We start from the raw sequence: 17,442 nt of genomic DNA, 5'->3' as shown, positions 1-17,442 counted from the left end.
GAATGATAATTACGACTCTTTAATCATTTTCAACATAATTGCAATCATGTTGACCTCTGTTCCCCAGCATAAACAGAGAGCTCATAACTTAAGGAAACACATTGGATTTTAGCAGTATATGACGGTTTTAATGTAAAAGTGTCCCCTTAGACTCATGTGTCTGAATACTTAATACCTAGATGGTGGTGCTATTCTAGAAAGTTATGGAACTTTCAGGAAATAGAGCCTTACTAGAGGAAACGTGTCACTGACAGTGGGCTGTGAAATGTTATAGTCTGGCCCTCTTGCTTCCCTCCCCCTTCCCATTTCTCCTGCTGCTGATGCTGTAATGATATGAAACCTGCCTCCTGCCTCTGTGACACTTTCCCTCCCTGCCACGATGGACTTCCCTCTGGAACTCTAAGCCCATGTAAACTCTTTCCTTCCATAAGTTCCTTCTGACTGGCATTTTGCCTCAGTAGTGAGAAAGTAACTGATACACCATATAAGAAAACAGATCATCTTGTATGAAGTTTCCTAGGGTATGTTGAACAGGGTTCCCATCCTACAAAATGCACTATGAAGTTTAGGGTAGTCACATATGTTTAAGAAACACTATGAATGGCACCCCTGTCTCAGATGGTCACAACACTAGCTGCTTGCTTATTTTTTATTCTGGTTGAAACCAGGGCCTTGTATATGGTAGGTAAGCAGTCTACCACTGAGCTACATCCGACCAATAGCGAAGGTGGGATTAAGAGGTGCAGGTCACTGTACTCCAACACAATAGTAAAATCCTATAAGGTCCTATAGTAAAGAAATCCCCCCCCCCTCTCTCTCTCTCTCTCTCTCTCTCTCTCTCTCTCTCTCTCTGCCTCTTTCTCCTTCTTTCTCTCTCTCAAATAAATTTAAAAGTGGCTGGAGAGATGGCTTAGCAGTTAAGGTACTTGCCTGTAAAGCCTAAGAACTCATGCTCAAATCTCCAGGTCCCACATAAGCCAGACACATGGTGATGCGAGAGCGCAATGTCACACATGCACACAACGGGGTGCACATGGATCTGGAGTTTGAAGCCACTGAAGGCTCTGGCATTCTCTCTCTCTCTCTCTCTCTCTTTCAAATAATTAAAAAAAAACAACAAAAAAAAAGAATCTGACATTTTCTAATGACCAAACCATGCAGTTCATTTCTAGCCATGTGGCAGACTAGATACCATGAATGTCCCTTGAAGTGAGCAAAAACTAAATTAAAAGCTGGATGTAAAAGCTCATTGATGTTTATCATGTGCTTGAGGACGCGTTGTCAGGGAAACAGTCTAAGGTGGAGATTTGCACGCAGGCTTATTGGGGTGTGCTCTCAGAATCATCTCCTGTGAGGGACCGAGGAATGTGGTGCAGGAGGAGAAGTTGAACTGGGCTCCATTTACCAGTTCCAAAGGGAGCTCCGAAGCTAGAAATGCCCTTCAGAGATGTCCCATATTCCCCCAGGGGTTAATCCGCACCCATGACATTCCTGAGAGGGATTCAGCTATGGGTCTTCAACGTAGCTGTGCACTGTGATCCAGTTCCAATCACCCTTCTTCTTCTCCTTTGTCTGGTATCTACTTGTTTTGTATAATATGTTTAGCCACTTTGGGAACAGATCTTCCAGGATTCCAGTTGATTTCCTTTCCTAGAGACACTTGCCAACAGTGACTACTGACCAGTGTACTTGGTCTTCAGCCTGAAGCTGTGTTTCCTCCAACAGGTATCCCAGCACGCTTGAGCATTAGGGAACAGCCTAACAACTTCCCTGCATGTCAATTAACACCATCAATGATTAGATGCAACCCTGAAAAAGACCAAGTGGCTGGGCTGAGTCCCCAAAGAATGTTACCCCCATAACAAGAAAACACAGGGTCCAGCCTATCTCATAGGGACCTTGAGCCAGAGTTCTTGGATTGAAAGCCAGCTCCACTGTTTACAAACTCTGCAATTTCTCAGCTCCCTGATGTGGGGATTAAAAAACATATACTTTCTCTCCCAGGACCACTGTGAGAATTGATTGAGCGCTTAAAACAATGACTGACGCATTTGAAGTGCTTGGTAAACGGCAGCTGTGTGTGTTAAATCATTCACACTCCCTGAGTGATCGTAATTATTTTATGATCATGATGTCATAATTTCTCTCTCATGCCAGGGAGAGCTCAACATTGGATCTAACATGTTACCCTAGGTCCCCCATCCTGAACCTTAGAAGTACATGTTTTTGAAACAGCTACGGCAATTAGGAAAGGAGATAAAAATGTCAGGATATTCATAAGTGGAGCCTGTGCAAACACAACTATAACAACTAGATTTGCACATCAATTTGAAATCTTTTCCTATTAAGCTTGTCGAACAAGCTGTTTCGCTGACGGATATAACCACAGACTATGTTAGTTTACCACTTAGAGTAGACATTGCTTGCAGTAAGCTCTGCGCTTAAGTTTGGATATGGAGCGTCTTCTTTTAAAGGTCCACGTGGGACTGGAGAGATGGCTTAGCGGTTAAAGTGCTTGCCTGTGAAGCCTAAGGACCTAGGTTCGATTCTTCAGTACCCATGTAAACCAGATGCACAAGGTGGCACATGTGTCTGGCATTCATCTGCAGTGACTGGATGCCCTGGCATGCCCATTCCTTCTCTCCTCTCTTTCATTCTAGTAAATAGATAAATAAAACTATTTAAAGTTCCATGTGTTAAAGATTTGGTCCCCAGCTCACAGTTCCATTGGAAGGTGGTGGAACCTTCAGGAAGTGGGGTCTAGTGAGAGAACGTTGGATTAGTGGTTGTGTCCCTTGAAGGTAATACAGGCATCCCCGTCAGTTCCCTTCCTCTCTTTGTTTCTTGGCTACCATGAAGTGAATGAACCATCACCTTCCACCACACAACTCGTGGCCATATAATTCTGCCCCCACAGGCCACACAACCACAGACAGGAACTGCTGAAAGCCCACGCCATCACACTGGTTACCTCAGGTATTTGGTCACAGCGAGGGACAGCTGGCTAGCACATGCTCTGCCATTTTCACGATTTTTTTTTCATTGAAATATCACAAAACACAGGAACGCACATGCACTATCAAGCATACAGCTCAGTAAATTTTCATGACATGAGCACACACGTGTAATTCACATCCAGATACAGAAAAGAAGCTCACAGCAGCCTCCCAGCATAAAATCCGCCCACCCACTTCCAGCCACTGGTACCCAAAGGGGAACCACTACCCTGGCTTCAAACGCATACGTTCCACCTGTTCTGAATTTTTAAAAAGATTTTACTTTTATTTATTTATTAGAGTCAGTGAGAGAGAGAGAGAATGGGCACACCAGGGCTTCCAGCCACTGCAGACAAACTCCAGGCACATGCACCACCATGTGCATCTGGCTTACGTGGGACCTGGAGAATCGACCTGGGTCCTTAGGCTTCACAGACATGCACCTCAACCACTGAGCCATCTCTCCAGCCCGTTCTGAATTTTTTGTGAATGGAATTATGCCGTTGACTCTCTTATTGAGTCTGCCATCTCTAACATACCCTTAAGAGTCTGAGGCTTAGCCGTGCTGTGTTACTGAACTGAATGGAGTTCATTCTGTTTGTGTATGGTGTTTGTGGGGTCAGTACAGTGCAATTTGTTTGTATGGCATTGATGGACAACTAGGTTATTTCCACTTTGGGACTATTAGAAGTAGAGATGCTATGAACATACTTTCCTTTAAAAAATTTTTTTGTTTATTTTTATTTATTTGAGAGAAACAGAGAAAGAGGGAGATAGAGAGAGAGAATGGGCACACCAGGGCCTCCAGCCACTTCAAACGAACTCCAGACACATGCGCCCCCTTGTGCATCTGGCTAACGTGGGTCCTGGGGAATCGAGCCTCGAACCGAATCCTTAGGCTTCACAGACAAGCGCTTAACCGCTAAGCCATCACTCCAGCCCTACTTCCCTTTTTTGGTTTTTGTCCTTTTTTTTTTTTTTTTTTTTTTGGTGCAGGCTCTCACTCTAGCCCAGGCTGACCTGGAATTCACTATGTAATCTCAGGGTGGCCTCGAAGTTCACAGAGATCTCCTACCTCTGCCTCCCAAGTGCTGGGATTACAGGCATGCGCCACCACGCCCAGCTTCCCTTTTTTTGTTTCTGTGGTGCTAGGGATTGAACCCAAGGCCTAGTGCATGGTAGGCAAATGCTCTACCACTGAGCCACATCCCAGCTATGAACATGCTTATGCTTTTTTTCTGGCTAAACATCTATATGCATTTCTATTGCGACGATGCGTAGACTGGAGCCATGGGTTCAACGACCTTTTAGATGTTCAGCATTAGCACAAACTGACAGTTTTCCATGCCCAACTTTTTAAGGAACTTTTTGAAATATATAAGTAATATAAGCTAGGAAAACTAAACCCCCGCACCTAAGAATATAACATTCAAAAATTTTCTATGTGTAAATGTATATACCCATATGTGTATCTTTTCATTAAAAAGCAGCATCCTAGGGCTAGAGAGATGGCTTAGTGGTTAAGACGCTTGCCTGCAAAGCCTAACGATCTGGGTTCAATTCCCCGGGATCCACATAAGCTGCCTAAGGACCCATGTTCTACCCACATAAGCAAGATGCACAAAACATGATGCAAGGTCGCACCTGCATACAAGGTGGTGTATGCTTCTGGAGTTCAATTACAGTGACTGAGGCCCTGGCATCCCAATTCTCTCTCTCTTGTTCTCACTCTTGCTCTCTTGCATTTAAAAAAAAAAAAAGGCCAGTCTGTCGGGCTTATCTAAAAACAACCCGCAGCATTCTAGATATGTCAGGTAGTAATTGGCTTTTTTATTTAGCAAATAATGAATATCTTCCACAATTCCAAAAACTATACATATATACATCAATTTCTTTCTTTCTTTCTTTTTTTTTTTTTTTTTTTTTTTTTTTTTTAGTTTTTCAAGATAGGGTCTTAATCTAGCCCAGGCTGACCTGGAATTCACTCTAGTCTCCGGGTGGCCTCAAATTCACAGTGATCCTCCTACCTCTGCCTCCCAAGTGCTGGGATTAAAGACATGCACCACCACACCCAGCTCATTCATCTCTTAGGAATTTTAGTATATATTTAAAAGACAACACAGGTAAACAGAATACTGTAATGCACTCTTATGAACCTGTTACTCAAATAAGTGATTATCAACCTATTTTCTCACCATTCTCTTTCTCAGTATTTTGCGACATTATGAATTCAATCTATATATATTCAGATAACTCTATAAGATAGGATAATTTTTAAAGCTGCATGTATGATGGCATTATGATATCTATAGGCAATGATTCTTTAATATCAAATGTTGATGTAAATACAGCCATATTAATGGTTATATAATACTCCATTGTGTAAGTATAGTATAATTTAGATACTAATTTCTTACCATTGGACTTCTTAGCTGTATTTAATTCGTTCTGTTAGGTAATCAATGCTTATATAGACATCTTTCAGAGTTACTTAATTTTATACTTCAGTTCTTAAAATGTATAGCTGTAGAGTTTTTAATCCTCAACTGAATTTCTCTAGATATTCATAGTATTTCAACTCTGGAAAAGTAGCTAATTCATAAATACTTAAAACAAAAATAAGCCTCTTTCATACACTGAATAAGACTTATTACTTTTAGAGAGCAAGAGAATTGGCACACTAGGGCCTCAGCCACTGGAATCAAACTCCAGATGCTTGCGCCCCCTACTGGCCATGTGTGACCTTGTGCTTGGCCTCACCTTTGTGCATCTGGCTTACATGGGATCTGGAGAGTAGAACATGGGTCCTTAGGCTTCGCAAGCAAGTGCTGTAACCACTAAGCCATCTCTCCAGCCCTAAAAAAGACTTCTTAACACTCCTTTCAAGGCTCAGGGAATACTGTAGAAGAAGGGGGAAGAAAGAATGTAAGAGCCATAGGGTGGGAAGGTGTACTGTGAGGCATTGTTAATTATAGAAAGAGACTGGTGCAGTCATGACCACACAGTAATTACCCGTAAACACATATGATGATAGCCTGACAGGAATACAACCAATTTGCAACATGCTCATATATTAAAGTTTCTAATAAAATTATTGTTTTTAAGAATATTTATTTATTTTCAAGCAGAGAGAGAGAGAATAGAGAGAAGCAGAGAGAATGGGCACACCAGGGCCTCCAGCTGCTGCAAATGAACCCCAGATGCATGTGCCTTTTTGTGCATCTGGCCTTACACGCGTACTAGGGAATCGAACTCAGGCCATTAGGCTTTGCAGACAAGCGCCTTAACTGCTGAGCCATCTCTTCAGCCCCCAAATTATTTTCTGAAAAATGAATAGAAGTCATAAAATGGCCTCAGAGGCTGAAAACATTTCACACATGACACGTTGCTCTCTTCATGTCAGCTAAGTCACTGTCCACACGTGTCCATGAAAAACAACCGCCTCAAAAATTCCTGACAGCGTCCTCAGAACCACGTGCAGGGCCAGGGTACATCGAGGCTCTCCCTTTCCACTCCTGAAGTCTTTGTCTTACCAGTAACATCCTGGGCTCAGCATCTTCCTCCATTCCAGTCTACAAGAGATAACGTACAAGAGATAACGCGAAAACAGACAAAAATGGCTTGTTACGTGAAACTGTGACCTTGGGGATCTGCGAAGCAGCACTTCGAGATTGCAGGAAGCACATGGCAGAGGAAGCTGGTCCATCCTAGCAGCCAGGAAGCAGAGAGGGCTACACCCCACCCCAATACAGGGCACACCCGGAAGACCTCCTGCCAGGCTCCTCCTCTTAAAGCTCTCACCACCAACCAAGCCAACCTGGAGACTCGGCCTCTAAAACGTACTAGAGTGTGGAAACTTCCAGATCCAAATCCCACCGCCAACCACAGCAACCTGGAGACTCGGCCTCTAAAACACAGTATAGTGTGGAACCTTCCAGATCCAAATCCCACCACCAACCACAGCAACCTGGAGACTTGGCCTCTAAAACACAGTACAGTGTGGAACCTTCCAGATCCAAATCCCACCATCAACCAAGCCAACCTAGAGACTCGGCCTCTAAAACATAGTAGAATGTGGAACCTTCCAGATCTGAATTATAACCAATAGCATCTCCAACCGATTGTCTGATGGTTTTCAGTCAGAGGAGCCGGCTGCCCATGCCTTTGGATCCATTCACCTTTTCCAACTCCGGCCACCTCAGACCTTTGCTTCAGTCCATCCTCTCTGACGTTTTGCAGTCATTTCAGTTTCCACATAGAAGTAAAATAGGAACTGGAGAGATGGCTCAGCAGGCAAGAGGATCTGAGAGAGCCTGAAACTGCCTGAGTTAGATTCCCCAAGACCCACAGAAACAGCTGGGTGTGGCCACTCATATCTGTAACCCCCATCCTAAGGGTAACAGAAACTGGAGAATTCCTGGAGTTTGTAAGATCCACAGCTCTGCATTCAGAGAAAGAGAGAGAGGAATTAGGCAATGAGAGATAGAGAAAGGACACTTGGTCTCTGGCTCCGCACACTCACAGGCATCACACGTGCACACACACACATACACACACACACACACACACACAGCCTACATACTACACCTGCAGCAAAATTAAAGATAAGATAAAACTATAGTAAAGGGATGGAGAAATGATTTAGCAGTTAAGCATTGGCCTGTGAAGCCTAAGGACACAGATTCAACTCCCCAGAACCCACGTTAGCCAGATGCACAAGGTGGTGCATGCGTCTGGAGTTTGTTTGCAGTGGATAGAGGTCCTGGCATGCCTTTCTCTTTCTCTCTCTCTCAAATAAAAATAAAATATTAAGGGGCTGGAGAGATGGCTGAGCAGTTAAGTGCTTGCCTGTGAAGCCTAAGGATCCTCAGTTCGAGGCTCGATCCCCCAGGACCCATGTTAGCCAGATGCACAAGGTGGCACATGCATCTGGACTTTGTTTGCAGTGGCTGGAGGCCCTGACGCACCCATTCTCCCTCTCTTCCCCTTTCTCTCTCTGTCTGTCGCTCTCAAGTAAATAAATTTTTAAAAAATAAAATATTTAAAAATTATATTAGAAAGCCAGAAAAAATCTATAAGCTCACCAAGCTAGCCTGGGGACACTGTACAATGCTTGGGCACAACACTTGGAAACTAGATATGAAATTGTCTTGCAGTCCCTGTGAGGGAAGTGGCTTTGTGTCTGCTTTCCCAACCCCACAACCACCCGAGGACAAAGAAATAGTACCAATAAAAGAGAAGGCAGCTTAAACACTATTATTCCATAATTAATGCTTGTAAACATATTTTAGCAGGTACTCATTTCCTCCTGGCACAATTCCCGAAGTGCACAAAAACAAGAATTACCTCTAAACACCAACTTCCCAGTAACCTGCTTCTCACTCCATCCGGAATATTCACAAAGGACAATACAGCTCAGCACTGCTTTGGAACCAGCCCGAATCTCAGCACCATAGCTCAACTCCTAGCTACTTGAACACAGCCAGACTGTTGAATCTCTCTGAGCCTCACTGTCCTCTGCTCTAAAACGTGACTGGTAATAAAATCCGGCCCACAGGGTTACTGTGAAGCAAATGATTTGAGGTGTGTATGCCTGATGATACACAGATGGCATAAGTGTTACACAAAAACACACACACACGCACACACACACACCTCTGATCACTGTGGTTCATGCCTCATCCCAGATGTTTAACTCTGGCACAGGGGTTCGATCCACTCTACTGCTGAGATGTCCTTACTGTTTGTTCAGTGGCCCAAGCTCTCTCGTTCCTATCTGATTGGAAAATCCGATGCCTTGGCGTAGTATGGCTTGAAGTCTTCAGGTGCTATGGTGTGTCCCTTGCCCCCAGAGGCAAACAGCTAGACACTTTGCAGACACCGCTTTTAAGATAACATTAGTTAAACACTTGGACAGCGTTTAGAACAAAACCCCCACAGTACCAGTTGGCCCTTGTCATTACTAACGTTCTTATTGCTGTCACATTAAAAAAAATATTTAGGGCTGGAGAGATAGCTTAGCCGTTAAGCGATTACCTGTGAAGCCTAAGGACCCCGGTTCGAGGCTTGATTCCCCAGGACCCATGTCAGCCAGACGCACAAGGGGCGCACGCGTCTGGAGTGCATTTGCAGAGGCTGGAGGCCCTGGCGTGCCCATTCTCTCCCTCTCGCTCCCTCCCTCTCTCTCTCTCTCTCTCCCTCGTTCTCTCTGTCACTCTCAAATAAATAAACAAAAACAATTTTAAAAATATTTATTTATTTATTTAAGAGAAGGAGAGAGATTGAGACAGAGAGGCAGAAAGAGATAGAGAGAATGGGCATGCCACTGCAAACTCCAGACCCACGTGCCACCTGGTGCATCTGGATTTACATGGGTACTGAGGAATCAAACCTGGGTCTTTTGGGTTTGCCGGCAAGCGTCTTATAACCACTAAGCCAGGTCTCCAGCCCCTGCTGTCACTTTTATTGCAAATAGGGACAATGGCTTCAGCCAGTGGGTCCGAGAAAGAGGTGAGGCCAGACTATATTTCCTTCCTCCATACCCACAATCCCATCATTGGGAGGGAAGCCATCTATCACATAACTTCCTTTATTCTAACTTTCAAAAATAAATATTTATTTATTTATTAAATGTTTATGAGCAGGAGAGAGAGAGAGAGAGAGAGAGAATTGGCGCGCCAGGGCCTCCAGCCACTGAGTCCAACTCCAGACACGGGCGTCCCCTTGTGAGCATGTGCCACCCTGCCTGCTTGCATTACTTTGTGTGTCTGGCTAATGTGAGATCCGGAGAGTCTAACATGGGTCCTTAGGTTTCACAGGCAAGCGCCTTAACCGCTAAGCCATCTCTCCAGCCCCAGTTTTAAAAAAAAAAAAAAATTAATTATCTGCAAGCAGAGAGAGACAGAGAGCAGGGAGGGGGAGGGAGGGGGAGGGAGGGGGAGGGAGGGAGGGAGAGAGAGAAAATGGTCACGCCAGGGCCTCCAGCCACTGCAAACAGACTCCAGATGCACAGCACCACCTTGTGCATCTGGCTTTACATGGGGTCGGGGGGAATCCGAACCCTGGTCATTTGGCTTTGCAGGCAAGAGCTTTAACCGCTGAACCACCTCTCCAACCCCAAGAACCAATTTCTTTTGTAGCACAAACTAAGCCACAGAGAGCACCTCTTTTATTTTTCCGAAGAGCCCTATGAACTGTGCACGGGAAGCCTTTTTTGTCCCCCGCTCTCACCCAACCCCCAACCACCACCAACTTCACTTTCTTCCTCCCCATACCCAGCTTAAATTTCCTGTAAACAGAAGCTTTAGTGTTTTATCTTCCACTTTCAGTTGGGGACAGTTGGTGCTTGCCTTGTGCCCCACGGCTATTGCTTTTCCAAGCCACAAGGGGTCGCTGTATAGACTGCGCCGCTTTAAAAAAAAAAAAACAAAAACAAAAAACAGTCCTGGTCTTGCTTCACTGGCATCTTACAGATCTGCATCTACTATGTTCCTGTGAAATCTGAGTGACCTTTAGAGACTGAAGGAGCCCCAAAGGATACCCGCTCCACACAAGCTGGGAAAGCAGGGAGATTTTTCTGGCCCTTTTCTTGTTGAGAAATTTACATGAGCACATTTTCCCCCCTTCTCCCTCTCTTGAGATGCCTAGATAGATCACGTAAAACATCTCGACAGTTGGACAGTGACATGGAAGGAGGTGTGTCCCCAAAGTCAAAACATCTCCAGGCTCATCACAGCTGCACTTATCCTACCGCCGGATTAAGAGGACCCCTTAGAAAGTGGCCTAAGCTTTATCTTCCCCAACGTTCCCATGAAAATGAAAACTAAATCAGCAAGAAAGCCTGGAGATGCATTTTTATGCCCTGATCTTTAAAAAAAAAAAAAAATGCAAGACAGCCAAGTCAAACAGCCTGAACAGCACAGAAAGCCATACTTCAGCAAAGCTCCCAGAGGTTATGTCTGAAGCTGAGTTTTCAGGTCAGGACATTCTGACTGTCAGACCCAGGAGTCCCATTAAAGAAGAGTGCATGGCTAGCCCTGAAGCACAAGTGGTTGTGCATTTTGCTCCCCTGAAAAATAAAAGTTTCCTGGCAAAATATGGGCCCAATGTTAAAGCACACACAGAATTAGGGGGCTGGCCAAATGGCACAGTGGTTAAAGGTACTTGCTTGCAAAGTCTTCCAACCCAAGTTTGATCCTCTCCAGCTGTAGCAGAGAGCTTCAGGTTCACTGAGATGAACTTCCAGACCAGGCACAGTTACGGAGGAAGGGATATTTATTGAAGCTTACAGATCCAGGGGAAGCTCCATAATGGCAGAAGAAGCTGGCCTGCCTTCACAGGACCAAGCAGAGAGAGAGAAGCACAAGCCAAAAGCCACACAGCACACTTCAGGAGCTCCTGCTGGGCACACATTGCATATCTTTAGATTGAAATCTGAAACCCACCACCACACCTTAAGACCCACCCAGTGACACTGCCTCCAACCAGGTGGCTGCAGATGCAAACTACAAACAAATAAAATACTGAATATATTGGGGGACCATCTATTCAAACCATCACACCAGCACTCACATAAATCATACCCAAGGTAGTGCTTGTGTCTGTGATCCCAAAATGACTGTGGCCATGGCAGGGGGAGCCAGGACAATCTGAAGCTCTCTGGTCAGCTAGTCTGATGTTTGTTTGCAGTGGCAAGAGACCCTGTGTCAAAGAAGGTGGGTGGGAAAAGAGCGCAGGCAGCTGAAGGCTGTGCTCTGACCTCCACATGTGTGTGCCGTGGCACACGTGCACCCATCTACGTACACACATATCTACATATGCATGTACACACACACATACATCACAAATAAAGAAAGAAAGAACATTGTTTTGTAAGATAGTCTTAAAATCTGGGTTGGAGAGATGGCTTGGCAGCTAAGGTGCTTGTCTGCAAACCTTAAGGACCCAGGTTTGATTCCCCAGTACCCACTTAAGCCAGATGGACAAGCTGGCACATGTATCTGGAGTTCGTTTGCAATGGCTGGAGGCCCTGGCATTCCCATTCTCTCCCTCTTTCCCAGATAAATGAATACATATGGTTTTAATTTAAAAATGAAAAAAAAAAAAAACCAGAAAAAGTTATGCAGGAATTCTTTAAATAAAGCCAGGTCAGAACTATAAGTTAGGGCTGGAGAGATGGCTTAGTGGTTAAGCCCTTGCCTGTGAAGCCTAAGGACCCCGGTTCGAGGCTCCACTCCCCAGGACCCACGTTAGCCAGATGCACAAGGGGCTGCATGCTTCTGGAGTTCGTCTGCAGTGGCTGGAAGCCCTGGCGTGCCCATTCTCTCTCTCTCTCTCTCTCTCTCTCTCTCTCTCTCTCTCTCTCTACCTCTTTCTCTGTCTGTCGCTTTCAAATAAATAAATAAAAAGAAAAAGAAAAGGAACTATAAGTTAAAGAGGAATTTGAGTCTGTATTCCTGTCTGGAGATAGCTCCAAATGCCCATTTGTCAAAAAAGGAACTCCTAGGCCCTGTTAACATTACTGAAGGTCTGCCTCCACCCAAGCCCAAGGATGGGGACTGGAGGGGCTCAATATGCTCAGGAGCCCAGGCTGTCACTCTTAACTGTGCTGCAGGGTGAATGTCAGGTTGTACAGAGTCCAAGGTGCTCATGAGGTTGTACAATGAATCAGCACCTTAATGGTAGTTACATACTGATAAAAAGAGAGAGAGATTATAGGGCTGGGGAGATGCTCAATGGTTAAAGGCACTTGCTTGCAAACCTCTGGCCCGAGTTCAGTTCCACAATAACCCCATAGAGCCAGTTGCGAAATGGCACACACGTCTGTGATGTCAACACGCCTACGGCAATGGCTGGTGGAGTCAGGAGAATATGGAAGCTCATGGGCCAGCTAGACTGGCTCGCACTGAGCAGCAAAAGTAACAAGGGAGGGCTGGGGAGATGGTTTAGCGGTTAAGCGCTTGCCTGTGAAGCCTAAGGAGCCCGGTTCGAGGCTCGATGCCCCAGGACCCACGTTAGCCAGATGCACAAGGTGGGGCATGCATCGCAGTTCGTTTGCAGTGGCAGGAGGCCCTGGCGTGCCCATTCTTTCTCTTTCTCTCTGCCTCTTTCTCTCTCTGTCTGCCTGTCACTCTCAAATAAATAAATAAAAAATAAACAAAAAATTTTAAAAAAATAACAAGGGAGGCCTTATCTGTGGAAGGAGAGGTCCACTGACCTCTATATGTATGCCATGGCATGTGCTCATACTTCCACACATCAGACACATCCACACACACAAATGATAATTTTTAAATATTTTATTTACCTATGTATTTGCACTGATAGGTGGGGGGGAGAATGGGCGCGCCAGGGCCGCCAGCCACTGCAAACAAACTCCAGATGCGTGCGCCCCCTTGTGCCGCATCTGGCTTTACGTGGGTACTGGGGAATTGAACCAGGTTGTCAGGTTTTGCAGGCAAGCTCCTTAACCGCTGAACCTCCAGACGAATAATAATTTTTAAAACAATCATAAAATATATAACAGCTTACAGAGCTGGGCAATGAAGAAAAAAAAGTAGGTAGGTAGATAGATAGATAGATAGATAGATAGATAGATAGATAGATGACAGATACTGAGAGACCAAGAGATAAGATTACTAATGTCTAAACTGGTTCACTACATACAGCTTTTTAGGCTCATTTACCTCTTACCTGTGTGGTCCCTAATTTTTTTTTTAATTTGTACCTTTTGGAAGTTTTAGATAATAGGAAAAGATCGGGTAAAGTGGACATGAGAAATACGAGCAGATAACCCAGGCAGAAAAAGCAGTCTTTGCAGGTCAGTAAGGAAAGCCGGGTGAACTTTATCATTTGCCTCCTCCATACTAGGCACTGAGCTAGGTAGGCACTGATGATACAAGGTGGCCATGTCACGTGTGAGAGGAAGATACGTGATGGTCGTTTAGGTCAGGAGATCACACAGTTAAGGGGCTGAGAACCTTCAGCAGACTAGTGAATAGGAGACAGGGGAGCTGTCTGTACCCCGGACAGAGGCATGGCATTTTCCAGGACCCCAATAAATATGCCACAGGGACAAGGCGGAGTGACAGCTCACTACCCCACATCCCGGAGGCTGTCAGGAGCGTTCTCATGGAGACAGACAAGTCTGAGACGTGGATTCGGAAGGGAAGCCACTGACTGCACCCCTCCCCTCAGCTTGTCACATGCCAAGCCCATGCCACATCCCTTAGGGAGAAAAGCCTTGCAGACTCCTAGGAATGTTCCTGTCTGTAGCCAGCGGTCCCGCCGTCAACCCAGCAGAAAACGACACCCAGCAAGTCTTGTTGTCTCCTGTTTCTCCTGAAATGATGTCAGGAGTGCTTAAGAGATTGTCTGCCTCGGAGAGAACCTCTATCTCTGCTAATGCATTTTTGAATGCCCACTTGGGCGGGGTCCACAGAGAGCAATCCCTTCCCTTCCAGTTAGCCCTCAGCACAGTGGCCCAGCGGGTAATCGCGGGCGTTGCAGGGTGGGGCGCGCATGCACGGACAGGGGACACCTGTGTGACACGGGTCTGTCTCAGGACTGAGAGCTGACGGCTGGTCACCTCCCCCTGCAATGCTTTCTGGCAGCCTGGATGCTGACAGGTAACCCAGTGGCAGGGAGGTATTGAAGATGGTGGCTTCTGAATCTCAGCTAATCCAACTCACAGAAGCACGGGCACGGCAGTGGCTGCCACGGGCTAGAGGGTAGAGGTGGCAGGAAAAGGTGCCCGTGGGCGGTGGTTCAGACACGTTACGTGAGCACGTGCTGCAATTCTGACTTAGGCCGCGCTGACCACAGAGAGCTGCGCAGGTGGGACTTGCCTTTCAGCCAGATCCTAACTGTTCTCGCCACCAAGGGGCGGGGGAATGAGGTGACATCGTAAACATGCCAACTGTCTGGACTCTGGCTGAGGACTTCAGGGTTTGCCCAGGTGCAAACGGTCAAGTTGTACTTCTTAAATCTATATGATGGGTGGGGAGAGGGGCTCTGGGACTCAGGCAGGCCAGAGTTCAAACCCGGGCACCGCCATCCTTTCCCGTTGTGTTAAGCAAGAGGCTTCAATTCTGTGAGCCTCAATCTCTCCCTCTTCAAAATAATGACAGTACCCACCCGTCAGGGCCATCGTAAGGGTAAATGAGGTGGCACAGGAGACGACATAGAGACGCGCTCTGTAAGCGAGGACTTCCGTCCGGGGTGATTTTACAGGCCTGAGCCTTGCCCAGGGCTTCTGCCCTCCAGAATGCCAGGCTGCCTCGACTCGCCCCTCCCCCGACCATCATTCCTTCTAAAAGTGATGGGGTGGAAACAGACAAGACCATGGGCGGAAGGCAGGCAGAGGCACATTTGGCCCCTTAATGAGGCAGGCTTGACGGCATCCCCTTGCCACTGAGGCCCCAAACTTCTCCTAGCAGTTGCCTAGAAACCGGAGCTGGGGTGGTCTGCAGCTGCCTCCCAGAGTCCCCCTAATTGGGATGTATATAGACCTGTTTTGTTGCCACTCAGCAGGATTTTATGCGTCTTCCAGAGAGATTCTGTCCTCTTACATAAATGCTGACTCACATTAATTAGAGTAGCTCTGAGCCAAGACACCTGTTAATGGTAGCGAAGCCATCTGGGAGAAGAGAGGGGGGAGGTTGCAGCCCTGCTTAGCACTGTCTGACAAAACAACCGTCCTGAGTTGCTACCAGGATGTGCCTTTCAAAACGTTTAGAAATGGAGAGAGAAGGCTGGAGAGATGATGGCTCAGTGGTTAAAGGGCTTGCTTGCAAAACCTGACAGCCTAGATTCGGTTCCCCAGTACCCACGTAAAGCCAGATGCGCAAAGTGGCACATGTGTCTGGAGCTCATTTGCAGTGGCAGGAGGTCCTGGTGTGCCCATTCTCACTCTCATTCTCTCTCTCTCTCGTTTTCTCCCTCCCTCCTTGCAAATAAATAAACAAAATTGAGAGAAAAAGAAATGGAGAACAGTGAGATCACAAAAAGGTTGCCACACCCCCACGAGATCCTATAAATAATCAAAACCCAACATGTGCATGCTTGCTTGTAACCTGATGTTAAATATGGCTAAATGCCATGACGTGTGTCACAGGTAGGTCAGAGACTGCACCACGAGCTAAGAAAGAGCTTTCCCCAAGCAGCACGTGGGGAGGCCTATTCGTTTGATCCCTTCTTCCAGAACGCGGCTCTCTTCCAGCTCCCACTTAGATAGATGTATAGACCTCAACAGCAGCCATTTATCTCTATTGTGTTTACATCACTCAGCTTCTAGAACCTGCTCCGTCTGGACAGCATGCAAGCATCCCCACAACCAATGTGAGGACCCACCACCATTACACGCCAGGAAAAGTAGATGTGCCTTCAACTGGGATTTCAAATTCAAGAACGATGTCATTAGTCATGCAGTCATATTTTTTTGAGTACACCGCATGTACTAATAACCATGCCAAGTTCTGGGACCCAGAAAAGATTTAAAAACTGTCCCTTTTCTTTTTTTTTTTTTTTAATTTTTTACTTATTTTTATTTATTTATTTGAGAGTGACAGACCATGAGAGAGAGAAAAAAAATGGGCACGCCAGAGCCTCCAGCCACTGCAAACAAACTGCAGATGTGTATGCCCCCTTGTGCATCTGGCTAACGTGGGTGCTGGGAAATCGAGCCTCGAACCAAGATTCTTAGGCTCCACAGGCAAGTGCTTGACTGCTAAACCATCTCTCCAGCCCATTGTCCCTTTTCTTAAAGAGTTCAATCTAGCGGTGGGGCAGGGAAAGATAATGCATAGCCAGACCAGGCCAATCAGTAGCAGTTCAGGGGTGTGCAGCAGTTCAGGGGTGCACCACACCCCATCTGGGTAACTTCCAGTAAAAAGGTTAGATTAGGTTCACTTACTAACAGTAAACTTGTAGAAGGCAAAAAGGTTTCCATTAATCTGAAGAGAAATGGACTGTCTGATGATACATTTGTGAATCATGGTGTGGCCAGGGGATGTTGGTCCCTAATTTTAGAGAACTATAATAATAGAACTGACCAGCAGCAGGACATCAGATTTCAACATCATCATTCCTTCTTTTCTGCCCTGGCTCTTATTAATTGATAATAAAATGTAGGGTGTTGGAGGGATGGCTTAGAGGTTAAGGCGTTTGCCTGCAAAGCCAAAGGACCCAGGTTCAATTCCCCAGGACCCACGTTAACCAGATACATAAGATGGCGCATGCATCTGGAGTTCATTTGCAGTGACTGAAGGCCCTGGCACACCCATTCTCTTCCTCTTTACCTCAAATAAATATTTTTTAAAAAAAATAGGATTAGGGGTCTGGAGAGATGGCTCAGTGGTAAAGGTGCTTGCCTGCAAAACCTAACTACCTGAGTGAGTTAGGTTCCCCATTACCCATGTAAAGGCAGATGCTCAAAGGGGTGCATGCA

The 17,442-nt window shown here is 45.9% G+C and overlaps 1 protein-coding gene across 1 annotated transcript in view; it reads left to right on the top strand.

The window, feature by feature from the left end:
* Positions 1-17,442, top strand: part of Ccdc60 (coiled-coil domain containing 60) — a 207,974-nt gene that overhangs the window by 110,311 nt on the left and 80,221 nt on the right. The gene's annotated exons all lie outside the window — the stretch shown is intronic.

This window comes from Jaculus jaculus, chromosome 13 (genome assembly GCF_020740685.1).
Source record: "Jaculus jaculus isolate mJacJac1 chromosome 13, mJacJac1.mat.Y.cur, whole genome shotgun sequence".
Classification (NCBI taxonomy): domain Eukaryota; kingdom Metazoa; phylum Chordata; class Mammalia; order Rodentia; family Dipodidae; genus Jaculus; species Jaculus jaculus.
The sequence above is the reverse complement of the archived record's forward strand: the minus strand, read 5'-3'. Positions and strand labels throughout refer to the sequence as shown.